The following is a 14,337-nucleotide window of genomic DNA, read 5'->3' on the forward strand; positions in this document are numbered from 1 at the left end:
GCCACTGTTATCTAAAAAGCTGATCCAACCTATACTTGGGTCTGTCGTTTGGTGCCCTCTCTAGCAGTGTGATGTTAATAAAATGGAATCCGTGAAGAAAAAAAAAATGTGTGCTTGTTATATGTCACAGATGCGAGCGATACTTCTCACCCTCTGCTACTCTTCCTTTCTTGAACTTGACACCACTGTCGGCGCGCCGCGATGTGGCTTCCCTAAAATTCCTGCACAATCTCGTTCATTCTTCCATCAGTCTATCAAACTGTGCGCGCTTAGTATTCGCTAAGAAAACTTCTACCAGAAATTACCACGAACCTAACTTGCAACCTTCCTATCCACGCCTTAATACGTTTAAGTAGAACTTTTACCCTATAGACCAAATGATCTTTAGAATTTGTTACCTGACTGCTTAACGATTTCCGTTCTGCAGTTGATTCTACAATGTGATGTTCCGCTACCTAGCGTTTTTTGTAACATTCGCGTTCATGTTCGATCTTTTTGAATGCTATATTGTACTGACTCCAGCTATAGCCCCTGTAGGGATGTAGTATGTAAAATTACATCAACAAATATAACAGAACTGTTTGTAAAAGCGAGAAACACTAACTACCAGATGGCCAATCACGTACAAAAAGGAGATCAAATTAATTTCAGCTGATATTGGAGTGTTTAACTCTTTTTCAATAAAAACAATTGCTGGAGTGTTCAAAACATGCGTCAAGTGAGGTGCGCATCTGTATGTGTGAGCTAACAAGGACTTACATTTCTGTGAGCAGCATTGTTGCTTACCACTTACTGCAGTGGATTTTGCGTCAACACAATCTTGCACGTATTTTATGCTATGAACAGTGTTCCATCTATGCATACGTCTTATTATTTCTTTCGCGTAATCTACGGCATTTCGCTATTCGTTCGCGGTTAGGTCAGAGAGGAAGTACGAACTTAGCTCGGACTGAAACTCTCGCTTTGCTCCAACAAGTTACGCGCACTCATTGGGCTGTCATCGTGAAAAAGAAAAGAAAGACTGGTGTTAATTGGATGGTAAAAACTATATCATCATTCATTGGCTACTATTGAATACTCTCACTGCAACATTGTATCGGAACATATGCATGCGTTGTTCTGGTGTAGTGATTCTAGGCACGCGATTAAACTTGGCGCACATTTCCGCCGCCGATCCCATGGCGGATGGCAGCGCCGTCTTTTGACGTTCAGCAGAAGTTACGCAGCAGACGATGCTTCGCAGAAGCTGGGGCGCGGAACTACAAAAGCGTTCGCGAGACGCGCGTACGCTGCTTTCGCGGCCGGTGTTGTGATTATAACATTCTAAAGAATGAATAATGCGGGGCAATATGGAACTAGCGTCTCCGTGCAGTTCCGATGCAAGGAATGAGGCTCCATTGCCACGACGGACACCACATGAATTGATTTAAGCTGGTTCTATTAGCTGCAACAAAATGGGAAGTTAGGTTAGTAAAATTCCGCAACCGCAAAATTGCAGATTAAAAAAAAGAAACTAAGCCCGGAACACCAGAGAAAAGCGAAACGAAATCGCAATAAAAGAAATTTCACATTGACTGCAGTGAAAAAAAGAAACTTCTACACACAGCAAACCAAATTATAAGAAAATCACTGAGACTGGAAACAGTGTTCGTTATAAGCGATATTTCTGTAAAAGCAGTTCGGGCCTAAAACGACCATGTAATAATGTGAGATGTGCACTCTAACTGTTCCGAGGTTCACAGAGAAGCATGTGCATTTAAACAAAAGTGCGTTAGATGGGGGCGACGTCCATAACAGTGATATTTTGCTGACACCCATCAACAGCCGCATCTTTTGTCGGTTATCATCACGTGGTGCAGCTATGTTCCCGAAGATTTGCTGCTACCTGGTCGAGTAGCCTGTGCGGTGCTCTTCATATGAGGCAGAGTCTGGCCCCACTATTAGAATAATCCTCTATGATTCGCTATGAAAGGACTGCAGTCTGGAGCGCGTAGAACATGGAAAAAGACGATTTCTTTATAAAAAAAGTGTTTACTGTGGTAAGAATGCAACGCTAAGTTGAATCTATACCTAACGATGTGTCATGCAGAGCCAGTGCATGAGCATGAGCATGAGCAGTGCACAAGCGTCATGCAGTCGAGCTCACAGAAAAATGCAAGTCACTGAAGAGAGAAAATCACCCCTACGGTAACGGCGACTTTGAGGATGACGTAGGCTATCGTCAGGGCGCGCGGGTGCCCAACTGCAGGCATAAATAAAGTCGGCTCCAATCCAATCCAATCCCCTAAGGTAAATGGACTTTACAGAAGAATAAATGGCGGGTGAAATAGAAAAGAGATATCACACCAATTGCATAGCATTATATTTAAAAAAATGATGAGGTCACTGACCACAAGAAAACTGCGCAGAATTTTTTTGTTATTTAAAGAAGAGGTTGGGGTCTTTATCATCGCCGGCTACTCCTTTTGAAACCTTAAACAAAACTAAAAGCTTGAGAAACATTGTGAAAAACAATGTAAAAAAACACTGGGTGCCGTCAAATTTAACAAGCAATTGCAAAGTTCCGCGCTCAGGTAAATGTAAGGCACAGAAGAGAGTCAAGGGACATTAAGAGTTTTCTAGAGAAATTAAAGCACACAAGAGCGTCCCAAAACACGCGAGGAAGTGCACATTTTTGCAGACAAGATGGTTCTCGTTTTTGCGCTTATAGCGGCAGGACGAGGGGCCCGTGCTTTTCAGTCACCCACAAGGGCCACATGTCTAAGGCGCCGAGATGAACGCAAACTACCCCTTGTACGAAGTGCGCCCAAACTTTGCCATTTCAGTGGAGAGCGATTTTGCGGTCACATAAAGTTTCTTGAGGCTAATTTATCATCTCAGCGTTGTTCTGTAGGAATGATTAGCCTGAATATCAACACGATGGAATCTATGCTACGAAGTTGTATTCTAAACCTTACAAATATGTTTCTCCTGAGTAATAAAATAACAATAATTACCCACCACGAGTGCCGCTCACGTATTATATAGATTTAGCGACAGGCGTACTCGAAAGTGTGCCGTTGTAGTTCATGTGCAGGAAACCAAGTGGCGATGTGATCGTTTGTGAAAAATTTATGAAACTCAGGTCCAACGCACGTACTGGAATATATATGTGATGCAAAAAACTCCAGTGAGCACGGTTAGTTCAACGCAGTATACAACTAAACGCGATATACTCAGCTATGTTTAACGTGGGCGTAGTGATGTCACGATGACTCAGTGACGTCATGAGGACTCGGTGACGTCACGTGGACTCGGTGACGTCACGTGGACTCGGTGACGTCACGTGGACTAGGCGATGTCACGAGGACCCAGGCGATGTATTATGCTTGTCGAAGGAAGAATGGTAACAGCTATAATGGTAACGCATCTATAAATGCAGGGTGTTTTGCTTTATCATTAACAGAACCGCGAAAACTCACCCGTGGCACTAGGACAATGCAACTTCTTTAGCTGGATGGCTCTCAGGGGTGGACATTATTTCCTCAATATATAGAAATGAATACGTGACTAATTAACAAAGTGTCGCTCATTAGATTTTAAACTAATTGCTTTATGATGGGTACACACTGCGATTTACTAACTGTAGCAGAGGACTTCCTGTGTCACATCCACTTTTAACACATTCTCAGCATGCTTACCGGTTTCGAGACGCGTTCCCAAACTACGCGACAATATGTATTGTCACGGCAGTAATTTTTGAGGTGCAACGCATAAAAAGACGTTTCGTTATAAAAGCTAGCGAAGCAACAGTGTATTATTGCCGCAACTGTGATAGCGCTTATCTGAAATACGATGTGAGTGTCGAAATTTGTTCAAAGTGGATGTGCCTTGTGGAAACACTGGCTTAAATTAGTATATTGAAATGTGTGTTCTAAAGCGATTAGGTAAAGTATAATTGGTGAAATTTTGTTAATTATCCCACTGTGCACTTTGCTTTCCATGCATGTCTGTATTTTGGGTATAAATACCCCTTGCGTGCAGCACATATTCATTCTTAAATAAAATTAAATGATGGGGTTTAATGTGGCAAAACACCGTTCTGATTATGAGGCACGCCGTAGTGGAGGACTCCGGAAATTTTGACCACCTAGGGTTCTTTAACGTGCACCTAAATCTAAGTACACGGGTGTTTTCGCATTTCGTCCCCATCGAAATGCGGCCGCCGCGGCTGGGATTCGATCCCGCGACCTCGTGCTCAGCAGCCCAACACCACAGGCACCGAGCAACCACGGCAGGTATATATTCATGCTTGATGATTGGCGAAGTATAGACACATACCTAACTGACAAATACAGCGTCTTAAGAATGGAGTTAGCCAAATTTAACAAATTAAAAAAATTCAAAGCAGCGTTGAATATAACGCGCTGTTCCACCAAGACGGGTGAACGCTTTAGACATACCTATCACACGTGCAGGTTTCATGCAATGCTTTACCGTTTGATTACGCAGAACAGATGTTCTCTAACTGGCACTATTTTATTGGTCAGCGTTCCGTGCCATATTAAGTGGAGCATTTGGTGGCGCAAGAACGCAGACAAGTGCAGGAAATTCACGAAAATCAAGCAAGCTATTGAAGAACACGCACTCCTCGGTTAATAGGTCTGCCTGTTTTAGAGATTCATCTCAGTCAACATTACATGTACAGGATTTATGCCGGGATTTATTGTTTTATTACGCAAACCGTAAGTGCGTCCATTACCAGAACTTCATCGGTCAGCATATGCATGTGCTCTACAGGGTGTCCCAGCTAACTTTAGCCAGAGTTAAAGAATATGCAAATGCCACGCGTAGCTGGGCAGAACAAAGGTAATGTTGTTTGCCGTCGCTTGGAGATACTCAAACTGCTTTTTTCCCTCCGTCTAATTAGATAATTAGTGTTAATTAATCAAGTTCTCAAATATTATAATTGGATGAAAAGTGTGAATGAGACAATTGTAGAGCGACATGAAAGACTCCCGATGCAGCTTTCTGATGTTTTTCCGAGCGTGAAAAAAGCCCGCGAATGCACGAAAAATTGAGGCGCGACTGGCCGCTTACCTTGCCTGAGGAGGCAAGTGCAGTGCAACCCCTTCCGAAAGTTTCTAAAAATTTCTTTTACTTTGACGACGTTTTGCACGTTGTGGGCTTCATGAAAAAAAATAATGTTTTTTTTTCCTTGTTTTCAATGAAAGCAATGAAAGACAGAGCTATCACAATACATACGAAAATGGATATACATGATACATACATTCACAATACATAAATTTAAAAGCACATAATGCTGTTTTCACAACTTGGTCGTGGCAGCAAAACAAATGTGAGCCCCAAAGTAACAGGAGTGGCCAAACTCAGTCGTATAGGCGGTGGGATGAGCAGACGCCTGGGATTCATTAATGGCGAGTAACATGAAGGAACCTGAGATGAGGACGAGCCGGACTCATCCTTGGAGATACTGGTGCAAATGCGTGGGGCGAGTAAGGTAAGGCTTGCGTGTCTGAGAATTAAAAATAACATAGATTGTACTTTGTGCGTTGCCCATTTTCAAGCGTTACCCCGCATACCAAAACTCGACCCCTTGTAACTTTTACGAAACAGTACGCAGGTTTATTTAGTCTTTTTTTAGTAAAGTGAAAGTACTTTATTGGATGAAATTGGATGAAAAGTGTGAATGAGACAATTGTAGAGCGACATGAAAGGCTCCCGATGCAGCTTTCTGTTGTTTTTCCGAGCGTGAAAAAAGCCCGCGAATGCACAAAAAATTGCGGTGCGGCTGGCCTTCCGCGCAGAAGAATTCTGCGCGGAAGCTCTGTCTTTATGTTCGTTTCCTTTTTTTCATTTTTATCCTCGCTAAAAATCGAAAGAAACCAGTTTTTACCGAAATTTTCATTGTTTTGCGTGCAAAAACCTGTATACCTGCACTCGAACCTTAATGTCCGTAAGGCTTCGTCCACTGCACAGCGAAGCGTTGACGTGTCAAGCGGAAATGAATCTCACACAGATATATACAAATGATGGTCTTGACGCTTTGGTGTGAAACTGATGCCTCGATGTGAAAGCGTGCGTAGATTTTGAACCCGGAAGCTCTGCTGAGACTTTTGTGATGAAATAATTTAACAATTATATTCCTTTCAGCGTTAGAGTAATAAATGTGTTGCATTTTTTATGGTTCTGCGCGCAATGTAATGTTTTTTTTTGTAATTTCTCGTATTTTTCTGAAAAAAAATCATGAAAGAAACTAGTTTTTCTCACGCTTCTCAAAATTTCATGAAGTTTTACATCTCTAGTCTATAGTATTCTTTCAAGCATTCTACTTTTTTATTTATTTATTCAATACTGCTAACGTCCTTTGGCAACCAAGGCAGGAGTGGTACATGAACATAAACAAGTACAAATTTAACACAAGTGGTCGGTTCGCTGTGAAAAGGGCACCAAAAGTACAAGAATAAAGTAAAAAACAGAAATTACAACAAACCTCAAGAAAGATCGTTGTCGCCATGAGACTTCGTTCAAATTGAAAACGAACAAACAAACACGTGTAGATATCCACAGAAGTGACGAAAATAAATGCAAACTGCTATATAAAAGTAGACTATGGTAATAACGTGATCGAAGTTGTGCGAAACAAACCAACTATTGTTTACACAGCCGATCAACGTTCCCGTCATTTCAGTTATGTCGGTGTACTGCCACTTTCATTCCTTCAGGTTGGCTACTATTTTTTCCATCAAGGTTCCACAGTGGTTTCGAGTCTGCCTCCTATACTAGTTGATTAGGGCTGTTCGTGCAATAAGGATACGATTGCGAGTAGCCGAGCCTTTCCTTATGATACAGCTGGCATTGGCAAGGTATACAAGGAAATTCGGAGTCAGAAAGACAAGTGGCTTTTGCTTTCTTTCATTTTTTTCTTTGGCGATACTTTGCCTTGCATGGACGTTGCGCGCAGGAAGTATAACGCCGTGCGGCGGGCCTGTATACCTGTAGACGTTGTACGAGGAAGTTAGCGCGAATAATAGTTGACGTTGCACGAAAAAGAAATCAATAATCGCGGTCTTTAGAACAGTACAAGACGTTCGCGACTTGTTTGAAAAGACGATCGATCGCACGAAGGACAAGACTTACGAGAGCACTTCGAAAACATTCTCAGTGGCAAGATATATCGTCTGGTTTTCCGCGTGAACGTGATGGGTTAAACTTGCCTGCAATATTGCTGCCTGCATGTGGGACAAAAAGAGAGAATAGTCACGAATAGATGCGCCACCAAGGAACATCGTTTGAAAGGTGCGAAAATCCCCGGCGATGAAGGGGGAAGGTACGTACGGGGGAAAAGGCCAGGAACATGGCGTGGAATTTATGTTCCACGTGCCAGGAAGCTCAGCGGACGCTGTGCATAAGTTGCTAACCCTAACGTCACAAGGATGAGGCGGCGCTGTCGCCGCACTCATTCATGGAAAATGAAGTTCTGGCAAACAGTAATCGTGCGAAATTGGTCGGATGTAAATATTAAATACGCTTGATGCGTTTTCAAGAATTTCTAGTCAAAGCTTTTTGTTCGAAGTCGTCTCATCTGTTTGCCTACAATTTGGCCTTTTCGTTTACAAGCATGCTTCTTGTCTATATACATATACGTGCCCATACCAGCAATGCCAGCTGACGGAGTCGTTGCTTCCAGGGTGATGTCTGACACGCAAACCGTTGTCCGGTCGTCAGCTCGCTACGCTATACGTTGTTCCAGTGCAAGATGCGCGTGTGCTAACCTAGAGAATAGAGACAGCAAAAGCGCATGATATGTGGTATCGAACTCCTGTTATAGCCGATAGTGTATCAGGTTTTAAGAAAGCAATGCTGACTCTGGTTCGAGGCTCAGAATGAAGAGCTCGTGACCACAGAAGCGGGCAGGCCGAAATCCCTCGTAACCCAATTTGGCAAGTCAAAGTGGTGTTGATGCTGCTGCTATAAAGGCGGTGTTAGCCTACCTGCAGACTGAGCCTGAAATTTCCAATCCTCAGAGCCTCTTTCTGTGTTACAAATATGTGTCATCATGAGGCGAACAATTCAAACTCTCGCATGAATGTAAGTATAGCACGTCCTGGCGCGCGATCCGTGGCCCTCGTGGGAACGTTGACTGTTTCGCGCGTTCGTGAGTATTTCCTCTTCTTATCATGCCTTGCAGAAGCCTCTTCCTTTGGAAACAGAAACGATTGCAGGAATAGATGAAGTGACAGACGCTGCACCCCTACGACTTGCGCCAGTTCACTTGTTTTTCAAGTATGCCGGCGTCATCCTTCTCAGCACAATCAAAACAGTCTTCGTCATCAAAAGATTGAACGTCATCTTGACAATATGCTTGCCCGTGTGTTACGTCTTTGGCATATTGCTAAGGGCTAGTGCGCCGCCTTAGTGTCCCACTTACGTTTCTTCCCTTTCCTTTCACGAATAAACATGACAGATAAACAAAGGAACTAAGTCGCGGAGAAAATAGCACACGCGGGAGTTCCTCGTCGATAATACCTTGCCGGACGAAGATGAGCGTGCGACTGCACACTGGCACACCCATCAGCTTGCTGGTGCCGTTTCCTGCCGGTGGGTGGTGGTCCGATTGGCTCTCACGCTGAAACGTCAAGCGACGACGCTCCTTTCTCTATTTTTGGGTCAACTCTGCGGTCACGCGACAAGTGCAACGGAAGCGAGGGTGGCGCAAGAGCTCTTTCTCTTTCTCTCTCTCGCCACCTCGGTCCTGGCCACGATCCGGCACGTGGTGCGGTTGCGTCCGTGTCCGGGTGGGAAGCCCTTCTGCCCAGAACTGCGGTGTCGATGCCGCTCAACGCTGCGATATGCGTCCGAGGCTGAGAGTTAAGCAGAGAATGGGAGAGGGCATGCGTCGCCCACGCCACCCACTCATTCTGTGGCACATGTTCCCCCAATCGAGGCGACCCATTGATCACAGAAGGCAACGTGTCTGTACTGCTGCGCCCTGTTTTGGCGCCACCACTACCAGGTGACGCGACAGGATTTCCCCCGACTGTTAGCGCGAACCAGGCCAACCGTGTTGCAAAAGCTTTAAGGCTGACTGCACGCAGGGCTCAGGAGGCATTCGCTTTCATCCAGAAGCTTGAAGCACAAGTGTGAAGTGCGAAAGCCTCTGCTGCAGACTCCCTACGCTCACTTCACGTAAGTGGCTCCTTTAACTGTCGTGTGCCCAGACCAACGACTTCATATCGTAACCGGCGTCTAGGGTTTGCGCACAATGTTTAAGTGTATGTGACCAGATATTTATTTCCCTTCAGTAAAACGTGGCCGAAGTGGCGGGACCTGCTTTGACTCTGTTGTGTTGTGTTCCGTAGCGATACCTTGTCCATCGTTAATTAGTTTGTCAGAACAGGTACTTTTTCAAAGATTTAACTTCCACTGCACCGTACATTGCTAACACGCCACACCAACCACTGATGTGCATACTGCTATAAGACAAATCGAGTTCTTTATCTGTTACTGCTACCCCCAAAGAACAACTTCTAAGACGACTTTCCTCCCGCGTCGCACTTTGGTGAGGCTGTAAGTGAATGTATTCGTGGACGTAATGTTGCCAGCTAGCAGCAATTTGTCATGACCTTGTAATGATCGTAGCCTCAATGCGCGGACTGCTGATAATATAAGCGTTTGAGGCTGATTCAAAGGAGCTGAAAGCTTTGAGACGTCATGCGATATGGAGCCAGCTGCGTCTGTTGAAGTGCTCTAAAATTGTTAGCAATTTGTGACTGTACAAAAGACGCGCTAACGTTGCTCGATACTTCTGAACTTAAAGATGGTGATATGTGCAAGTAATTAAAGGCAGAAAAGGGTCGCATTGTGGTAAAAACATGAATGGCTCCATTCATCCAGTTCCATAGCTCACTTCTGCTGTACATGTCGCGAAGGTAATACGTTCACATGTAAAGTACAAAGAGATGCAAACTGTACTTGAGCTCAACTGCGCATGAGTTGAGCACTATGATACCTATATGACTTTTAGGGATTAAAAAAAAAACATCTCATGTGGCATACAGCGCTGTACTACCCTTTCATCTGAATTTCTGGAAAAAGGCGATATAGTTAGCTGCCACAGAAGTCACGATGTTCAATTAAATAATTAAGTACATTCCCTTATTACCTTTCAGTTATCAATATTAAACAACATGCTGCAATCGCGACATTGAAGTCAATCAGTAGTTAAGTCATGCCTGCTTAATACAACTTCTAAGTCATCTTTCTTTAAAATGTGTTGTTAAATAAGTTGTCGCTTCAGTTGAGTTTTCCAGAAGCATCTTTCTAGCCTTTATGAAGAATCTTAAGCGGAACGCTAATGAATGTGTTAGAGTATTTTCGGGAAGAATACCTCTAGATTGGCGCAAATATTAAAATTTCTTCTGAGCATGCAAGACTCGACTTGCCACTCGGCTTCAGTTTTGCAACTCAGAAGGGAATGATTAACCAGTTATGAATATTTTTGATTAGCTACCTGGGCATTGAAGTTTGTGGTGCAAGGACTATCCGCGTATTCAGGTAATCGAACTGAAAAGGTTGAATGATCGTTTTAAGCCGTTCCTGAGATATACTGCATGCCTAGCACTTAGAGATACTACCTGGTGTACTCGAAGCAGTGATGTCACATATGTTTCAAAGTTTCGAAAGAATTATAAACATCAAGTGTTGTACTACAACTTCGCAAGTATACTTAATCAGTTTAAGCAGGTAATATATTTCTCATTCAATGATCTACACTTGTACTTTGTAAACAGAGTAACACTATTATTGTTTGTCATCTAGGTTCTATCCTGTTGTGCTATTTCTGACGAGCTTTTAGCTTGTTACTTTCTTATTTACCTTTACTTTATGTTTTCAGTATAGAAAGCTTCTGCTAATATTCTTCTACTTTGGTGAATTACATGTATATTGTATAGATACAGGACTAAGTTATGAATGTAGCGGTCAGTGCATTTTTTATTTGAAGCTTGAAAACTATATTTAAGCATGTATGTCCTCTTGTCAACTACCTTGTAATGTTTCCCGGCTCCGCCAAGCTGTTATTAGCAGCTTTTGTCTGGCAAAGCCTTCCAAAAAGCTTATTCTCTTTTTGGAAAATAAAGCAAACTGAAGCAAATTGAACTACAGGATATGCTCCGTACAAATGAATTAAAAATGTTCGAATTAAAGTGCGAACTAGACCCGGTATGCTTTGTTGTCGGGCAGTATGCTGGATCTTTTATTTCTTGGCTTTATCTAACTTGTTTCTCTGGTGTAAAGTGTGAATTGAAGTAAAAAATGTTGAACAGCTGCACTTAAGTCCGTTTCAGTTGACATTAAGGTAATATCTCCATGCTTCTCGCTGCGTTATTGTGTAGTTGTCCGACAGTTCCACGGTACTTGCAGGCGAAGCAGTACAGAAGCATTTGGTTGGCTCTTCCAATTAGTTCCGTGCACTAAATATAGGGAGCAAAAAAAAAAGGAAAGACACACAAAGCCCTCACAAAGCAAATACTTGAAGGAGAAAAAAGCCGGCCCTGTGGGAATCAATGCAGTGTGCAAGAAGTGTGCAGGGAGCCTACCAAGTTTCATTACCTACATGAGACACATTTCGCGATATTCATGTCATGATCGATCATTTATATTTGTCATATACTCTTGTTATACTATGCCAATTTTGGTGCATACCAATTTAACGAAACGAGCATGAGAGCACCAAGACGTAGGCGGCTAGATAGATAGTGTCGAAGTGGAAAATGTTGGCCAAGAAACGCTTCAGGTTTAAAATGGCGCGCACGAAACAGCAGATGTTGCCGCCATTCCAGCAGCCCGGAGACTTGACGCTTCGCTGAGCATGATCGCATTATAATGTACGAGTACCTGCCTACGACTACGTTTCTGCGAATACAAGACTGCGCCGCACTTACCAGCCAATTACAGCCAAAATGCCGGATGCGAGGGTACTTAGACGTCAAAATTGAGCCTTTGTACGACTACACGTTGCAGACGTACGATGGTGCAGCGTTTGGTTCCTTTGCAGGCTGTGACAGGACAGGGTTTCCTATAAACGAAATGACAAGTATTAAGTGGCATGCCTTATATAGGGGTTTGCAAATGTTTAACCAGTAACCTACGTAACCTATAGCAGTATAGTCGTAGTCAATATATATATGTTATTAGTGAAAAGTCCACGGGGATTATAACTGCCTCAGGTTTCGGTGGATAGCTGAACCGTCTCGTGACCATAGAGAAGATGGAGATCGCAGTAGGAATGGAGAAAAGGAATGGAGACGAAAGTTACAATTTGAGCCATCAGCGAAAACAAAGTGGGCGAGAGAGCCACTGATTGTATAAAACTCAACCCCGGGACTTAGGTACAAATAAACTAGACACCTAAGCGAAGAAATGAACAAGGCACCGAGTTAACGTGCCTCGGGGCTATATATATATACAGAAAATCCCAACCGTCAACTGCGTGCCTTCTGCTCAACTCAAGCCCTTTGTTTAAACTAGGTCTCTGCGATGGCCTGAAAGGGAGAAAGACAGCAACGTGACCGTTACCGCGATTTGGGACGCGGACATTTAATCAGAGCAAAGTGATTAAGACAAGCGACTGGACATTAACAATTAACGTCCCCAATGAAAACTGAGTAATGTAGAGTTAGAGCCGACCATAATGTTCGCTCGCAGACTTTGGTTCGTCGTCATGGTTGACGGGAGCGGGAGATGTGTCGTTTAGAGGTTCCCTCGTGCGTTGGCGCTCGCACGGGTCCCTCCGACAGCTGTTGACCTCCCGAACGTTCACGGCCGACCCAGGCCAACGCATCTTCCTTGCCTCGCTTCTGAGCTCCGTCTGCATGCCCGCGGACGTGATCTCCTCGCCTTTCGTAGGTTGCTTGAGCCACGCGTTATCTTCCGACTCTCTGCGCGCTCTTCTGTGGCGCTTGCTCATCCGTATAGTTTTTGCCTTGATTTATTATTTTTTTCTACGCCACGAGTGCACGTGCTTCTATGTTTTCGACGCCACTCCGTCGTCGTCATCTAGGCCGTTTCTTAGCACTTCACCACGGCTACACACAGTTGCAAGGTTTCATAACAGAAAGCCTACAAAAACTGCAGTTTATTTTTGCTTCTACAGACTTACTCGGTTGTACAGGCCGACTTTATTCGACTTTAGTTAACTAGAGCGCCGCGAATAACCAACACGCCCACTGTACCAAAAGAAAGAAAGAAGAAATGCAATTCAATCATTTTTTTGTTATGTCATGCACCCAGTACAGAATAAGTTGACTCGCGATGAGTTCCTAATGTTAAACAAAGCTTTAGTAACCAAGATTACTCTCTGAACAGGGACTGTGGGCACGCGATGGCCCTCGTTCCGTTCACCACCGTTGGTCTCACTTTCCCGAGTACTTGAGGTCCGTACCACATCCCTCGTTTGTGGACGCCGTGCCCTGGTCTATTTCGTCGGTTCTTGCAACGTCTCAATAACCACGCCTTGATAGTCAAAAAGCCGGCAGATCCCACGCCCTGTGGAAATCGATGGTATACGAAGCTGTGCGCGGGGAGCCTGCCAAGTTAACGAAACGACCATGAAAGCACCGAAGTGTAGGCGGCTGTTTCATAACCTACATGGCCCATATCCCGATATTCATGTCATGACCGTTCATTTATGTTTGTCATACACTGTTGTCATACTATGCCAATTTTGGTACATACCAAGGTATCGAAACGACCACGAGAGTACCAAGACGTAGGCGGCTAGACAGATAGATACTGTCAAAATGGCAAATGTTCGCCAAGAAATGCTTCGCATTTAAAGTTGGACGCCCCAACGTGAAAGTCTGGTGTCGAACACCAAGAAGACACGAATAAGTAATTTTCTATTTTTTTATGTATATTTCAGAATGAAGACAGTATTCCTAGCTTTCTGCCTTGGGGTGTTTGCCTTCACCATTTTGGCGGACTTGACAGCAGCCTACGAATTTACCCATTTTGAGGCAGGTAAGTTCAAGTCGGGCAATCTCAGTGACTTGGTTCTTGTGCACGTAGGTATGGCGCAGGGGCTTAGCCTTTCTTCTGTGTTTTTGCCAGCCCACGGTAGACTGTGTATCTTATCCTTCTTTCTTTAGCGAGACCTAAATAGTTGAATTTAAACGAGGCAGCGAATAATGCTGTTGTACCCTAAATTAATGATACTTAAACAAAGACGTTAATGATACATCCTCACTGTATACATGGTGTACCTGTTACAGGCGCTGTTTCCAGGCAGGGTAGCTTGCTCGACGTTACACTAGCTATCCTCCTCGTCTTTCCCTC

The 14,337-nt window shown here is 43.8% G+C and overlaps 1 protein-coding gene across 6 annotated transcripts in view; it reads right to left on the bottom strand.

Moving 5' to 3' along the window:
• LOC135920237 (uncharacterized) overlaps positions 1-14,337 on the bottom strand; it is a 163,700-nt gene that overhangs the window by 51,679 nt on the left and 97,684 nt on the right. For 4 of the 6 annotated variants that reach the window (XM_065454408.2, XM_065454406.2, XM_065454404.2 and 1 more), the window contains exon 2: positions 11,946-12,079. The exons of the other annotated variants lie outside the window; for them this stretch is intronic. The gene's annotated coding sequence lies outside the window, so the exon portion shown is untranslated. The remainder of the gene's footprint in view (positions 1-11,945; positions 12,080-14,337) is intronic. 6 annotated transcript variants of the gene reach the window in all.

Source organism: Dermacentor albipictus, chromosome 5 (assembly GCF_038994185.2).
Source record: "Dermacentor albipictus isolate Rhodes 1998 colony chromosome 5, USDA_Dalb.pri_finalv2, whole genome shotgun sequence".
Taxonomy (NCBI): domain Eukaryota; kingdom Metazoa; phylum Arthropoda; class Arachnida; order Ixodida; family Ixodidae; genus Dermacentor; species Dermacentor albipictus.